The following is a 6,119-nucleotide window of genomic DNA, read 5'->3' as shown; positions in this document are numbered from 1 at the left end:
AGGGCGTGACTGTAACCAAGGTTACTGAAGGGCGTGGTGGGAGGGATGCAGAGGAGGGTAGTGGAGGATTGTTGGCTTCCCTAATTTGGCTGGTCTTAGTGGATCATGAGGAGGATTCCGGAAGTTGTAGGGACTGGGGACGGTTCAGAAACACATGCTGCATTCTTGAGACTTTGTTCCATCTAAAGGAAAGCCTTAGTGAGGGACAGAGCAGAACTTGAGACAGGCTTTTTTTCTGAAAAGGCTCCCTGGTTGTCTTTAAGGATGGAATTAGAAACTGGCTGGAAAAACACAGAATAGGAAACCTTTGCTTAGATTTCAGTCATTTGTTAAAGTTTAGAGCCCTCAGGAGGGGTTTCACTGCATAATTCTGAACCGAGTAGAAGAATCATTCTAAAACATTGCTTATTTGGAAGTAATTGCCAATATGAAATGTTCACATTTGGAACTTGTGTTAAAAAGTCCTACTCATTTAGAATTGAAAAGGTTGGCATTCTGACACCATATTCTGTGCACTCAAAGCTTTTAGCTGTATAGGTTTGCAGAGCAAACAAATGGCAAATGGGATCATAAGGTCTCTCTAAATCAAGGGAGCAAGCAAACATCTGTATCTCAATTAGACACGTGAATATATATGGCCTCTATCATTTTCTGAAATCAAACACCGTCCTACGTTCTTTACCTACAAGGGTTAGTTTTATGTGGTGCTGTGTTATTCATTAAGCAGCACTGTTTACTACGAGAGAAAAGCCAGGAGGTATGACAAAACCCACCGTAGGAGTTTATTAGGAGAAGGAACAGAGGGGGATGTGCTTTAGGCCTATGGGAGGTTGTGTATGGAGAGAGAGGAAGAAGGAGAAGGGGGGAGGAGTCTGTGACCTGCTTTTTATGGATGCCCCCGCACGTGCACATATGGGCTTAGGAGCTGTGCCATGCATGCACATGGACTGCGTGATCACACTGTGTAAATTACACCGCCATGCAGCGCAGGGATTATGTAGGACATAAGGGGTGACTAAGCCTCTTGCTTGGCTGCTGAACATGTGTGGTCATGTAGCAACACTATAAGCTGATCTGCACAAAAGGACCGAGAGACAGGCAGTTTTCTGTTTCACAGATGAGAAGTTTCAAGTGATTGATTTGCCCAAACATTAGCTGTTTTCTCTGACCTTGGAGTCTGCTTGATGTTTAAATATTTGGTTTGTCATCATCTGCAACCAGGGAAATTCTGCTTTTTGGCCATGTGGGCAAAATGCTGTGGTCCCGAGTCTCCCAGAGATACAGATGGAATAGCGTATCCTTGTCACACTGTGACCCAGAGCCTGGAGACTGACTTCCACAATCTCTCCCCTATTCCTCCATGATCTCTATTTCGCAACTTTCCTTAAAGGGGCACTACAAATTTTGTTTGGTTGAAACTAAAATAGCTGGTTAGGGGGAATGCCTAATCATTAGTGAATACCTTGTGTATTGTTAAAGTTCTATAACCAAATGTCTTTACTGTTTACTTCTGGAAATGACAGTCTAACAGGGCTGTTTCTGTATGTTCAGCCACACACCCATTGCTGCCTACAGTCATCTTCCCCATTCTTTCTCATGGAAACCTTTTTAACATAATTTCTGAAATCTGTCTCAAATGCTCTAGCACCATACTTCATGTTTTGTTACAGCCATTAAAAGTTTGTCTGTTTTCCTTAGACTGTGAGTTTCTCAAAAAGCTAAAATTCTTGAACCATTAAGAGCCATTATTAAAAACAAAGGCAATGAAGAGACAAAGGTGTCAGATACAGATGTGACTGCATTTGTTTTTGAGCTGGAATTCATTTTTGGTGAAACTTCTAGACAGCAACAGAGAAATCAGAGATAGTGAGTTTTTCATTTGAATTTTCTCACTCATAAAGGCTCTGCTTTATTTTGAAGATGTCCTTCCTTCCTTCCTTCCTTCCTTCCTTCCTTCCTTCCTTCCTTCCTTCCTTCCTTCCTTCCTTCCTTCTTTCCTTCCTTCCTCCTTCCTCCGTCCTCCCTTCTTCCCTCCCTCCCTCCCTCCCTTCCTTCCTTTCTTCCTTCTTCTCTCCCTTCCTTCCTTTTTTAAATTTCTCCCTTTAATTCTTGACAGTCTCTCTGTGTAGTCCAGACTGGCCCGGAACTCACAGACATCCACCTGTTTCTGCTTCCTCAGGGCTAGGATTAAAAGTGTGTGCCACCATGCCCCACAGTTGATAGTCACTGATTTTAAAGCAAGATCTGCTGTTTTTACAGGGCTCTGCGATGAATTCAGAGAGTGAACAAGGGCCTGTAAAGCCAGGGCTGAGAATAAAGGCCTCAGATGTGTCACTCGGTACGTAGAGACTGGAGGCCCAGCAGTGATAGCAAAGATATCTAACTATTCTATTTCTTAGGTATGCATGCCCACACAGTTTAATTGTAGACATTTGTGTATTCTGTGACAGCTGTATCTGTTTTCAAAAATTTAAGATACAAATTAAAATATCTCAGACACTTCTGTGAGCTCCAGCAGCCTGTGTTCTGTTGGCACACACACTGGGAGCTGTAATCCTAGGTCAGTCGCCTGTGTTTCTGACCTGGATTTACGTTTCTCCTTGGCCTTGATTTCTTCATTTCAGACACCATCCCCACATTCGCAGTACTTATCTGAATAGTTTCTGATGGCTTCCTATGCTTTACAAGCTTTACTTTTCCAGTTTTTACTCTGGTTCACTTCCCCAGCACACAAACTTTTACCCTGGGTTTTGTTTGTTCCTTGGTTAAACCACTGAGATAAATATTTAAATGAATATTTGAATTTCCCTTGCCCTTATCCTCAAGGTGTGCTACTAGAGATACTGGATCCATGACTATCAGCTTCTCTAGTTTCTTCACAAGAAAACTGACAAAGTGCCTTCTCCTGCCCAGTAGATTTCTGTAATGAAGGTGATTAGCTGAGGATGGAGTACTGTGAAGGTGTAAACAACCTATTGTAGTAACAAATCACCTCGTGTAAAAATTAGTACTCTCTAGATGAGCTTTCCAGCCTTCTTCCTTCCTTCCCTTCCTTTCTGCTCCTGTCCTCCCCCTCCCCTTCCCCTTCCCTCCTCTCTCCCTCTTTCTGGCTCTCTTGTATCCCAGGCTGACCTCAAACTTGCTACATATCCAAGATCCTTGAACTTCTGATCCTTCTCTATCTCCCAAGTCCTGGGGTTACGGGGCTGCAGCACCAAGGGCAGTTCATGCAGTGCTGGGATTGCACCTGGTGCTTCATGTGTGCTGGACAACTGCTTTACCGACGGAGCACTTCCTACAGCCCAGTCTTTACTTATTTCCACCAGCGTTTTGTTTTCAGACCGATTTAAGTGACACTTGTCGAGCATCAAGGTGCAGGCTAAAAGAAGTGAAAATGAAACCCCTGACCCCCTGTGTGTGTGTGTCTTGAGATAGGGTCTCATTCTGCATCTCTGGCTGGCCCCAAGCTTTGTAATTATCCTGCCTCAGCCTCCTGAGGGCTGGAATTGCAGATTTGAACCATCACATCTGATTTGGGAAAAATCCTAGTAACTTAACAGAAATTGTGTTACCTAGAAAAGTTGAGAGGAAAAGTTTTTGTGGCAAGGATGATGATTCCTTATATTATAAAAAATAAAAAAAACATGAGAATAAAAAAGTTATACTGAAAATTTTTATGATTTTGAATAAAAATGAAATGTTATTTGTGCATTACATGGTGATCCCCAAAGAAATCTTTGACTTGTACAAGCAAAGGGAGATGTTAATCCTGCCAGATGAGAATAAGACCACTACTACAATTTTGAGCCAAATTTGAAGCAAGCTTTAATTAGACACTGACTAGGACAATGGACTCTGGCCAAGTCCATTCCTGGATTTCCAGAAAATGGCCATGAGTCACATTTTGCAGAGGCTTAAAAAGACAAACCCATAAGGCCACAGTATTTCCCATGAGGTCCAATCAGGGGCAATCATATAGCTTGACATACTACTTCCTGCCTGTGTACCTCTTGCCTACATCCAACCAGGGCAAGCATACATCCTGATGCACTTCCTGTCTGCATGCCTCTCGCCCACATGATCAAGCACATCCAGTGCAGTTGGGTCAACCAAACTTGTTTAGGGGATGAAAACGTGGTTTGTTACCTCCATAAACAATAGCCTCCAGCATTTCAGGAACCATCTGTCCTTGGGCAAGAGGCTTGCAGATGGGAGGCGTTTTTGTTTTATGAGTCTCTTAGGCAGAGTAATTAAAACTTAAAACATAACTTTGAGCTGGACGGTGGTGGCACAGGCCTTTAATCCCAGTACTCGGGAGGCAGGGCCAGGCAGATCTTTGTGAGTTCAAGGGCAGCCTGGTCTACAGAGTGAGATCCAGGACAGGCACAAAAAAAAAAAAAAAAAAAAAAAAGCAAACAAAAAACAAAAAACAAAAAAAACAAAAACAAAAACAAAATCCCAAAAAAACAAAGCAAAAACAAGAATGTAACTTTGGCTTCCACAAAAGATTAGAGGGAGGGTTTTGTGCTAATGTGAAGAATGAATTTTGTCTTCAACTATGAGGAGAAGGCTCTTTGGAGGCGGAAGTTTCGCCTTTACTTTTCTCACATATGTTGGGTTGTTGAGTGCCCTTGTGTAAGTAAACACATAAGCATACATCCTGAATGGTCTCATTTACATGACATGAGTGTGTGCATATGTGTCCTGCATTTGGAAGTGAGTGCTCTGTGCGTTCCATGCTGTGAATGGAGTCCACCAGGCTTAGCTAGTGCAAACAGTACCTGTTTATGCAACATCTTCCCTTTGTAGATAAGGGTTGAATTTGACTCCTCCTCTTCTTCCTCCTCTTTCTCCCCCCCTCCTCCTCCTCCTCGGTTTTTGAGACAGGCTTTCTCTCTGAGTCTACTTGTCTTGTTTCTGTAGGAAATGTGAGTGAATAGGCGCTCCCCGACTGGCAGTGCTGCTGTGGGAAGCTGTGGACCTTTCGGAAGTGGAACCTGGCTGGCGGAAGTAGGGTGCTTGGGGCATGCCTTGAGGGTTACACTTCTTCCCAGTCTGTGTCTCCTCCCTCTGCTTCTTGATGTTCTTCCCGAGTTCATGGAGTCCAGCAGCCATGGAACCCTCAGAAACTGTGAGCCAAAAGCTTTCTTCATGGTAAGTCTTTCTGCATCAGGATTTTGTTGCAGTCATGAAGAAAGAATATCTTGTACAGTATACATTCTGCTGTGTACTTTCCATGTTCCTCTCCTGGAAAAAAAGGAAAAGAGGGGAACACTGGCTTGTGTTTTCCTTTCCAACTTGGTCGTTTCCTGGAACCATCTCTAGGTCAGGATAAGAATCAGGCAGAGCTTTCAATGCTCCCACATTCTCAGAGTTGTCCCCAGGAAGAAAGACTTGAGGGACACTGCTGTGGGATGTTCTGTATGGCAAATGTGTTGCTCTGATTGGTTAGTAAATAAAACACTGATTGGCCAGTAGTCAGGCAGGAGGAAGTATAGGTGGGACAAGGAGGAGAAGAATTCTGGGAATTAGAAGGCTGAGTCAGAGTCACTGCCAGCTGCCGCCAGGACAAGCAGCATGTGAAGATGCTGGTAAGCTACAAGCCACGTGGCAAGGTATAGATTTATGGAAATGGATTAATTTAAGCTATAAGAACAGTTAGCAAGAAGCCTGCCACGGCCATACAGTTTGTATACAATATAAGTCTCTGTGTTTACTTGGTTGGGTCTGAGCAGCTGTGAGACTGGCGAGTGACAGAGATTTGTCCTGACTGTGGGCAAGGCAGGAAAACTCTAGCTACAGGACATGGTATCTTGCTTGCTTGTAATTTTTTTTTTTGCTGTCATAATAAAAACTATTGACTTAGTGGCTTAAGTGTTTGTTCATTTTATTTCATTGTTGCAGAAGTCAGAAATCTGGGGCAATGTGTCTTAGAGGACTGAAAACAAGAGGTTGACAGCATTGTGTCATTTTCTGGATGCTCTAGGGGAGAATTCCTCTTCTTGTTAACTGGAGTCATTGTTAGAACCCTGTTCCTTCCTTTCTGGACAGCAGCTGCAGACAGTTCAAAGTTTTCAGAGAATGCACACACTCCTTGTGAAGAGGTCTAACTTAACGTT

Source organism: Peromyscus maniculatus, chromosome 5 (genome assembly GCF_049852395.1).
Source record: "Peromyscus maniculatus bairdii isolate BWxNUB_F1_BW_parent chromosome 5, HU_Pman_BW_mat_3.1, whole genome shotgun sequence".
Classification (NCBI taxonomy): domain Eukaryota; kingdom Metazoa; phylum Chordata; class Mammalia; order Rodentia; family Cricetidae; genus Peromyscus; species Peromyscus maniculatus.
Note: the sequence above shows the minus strand (reverse complement) of the source record.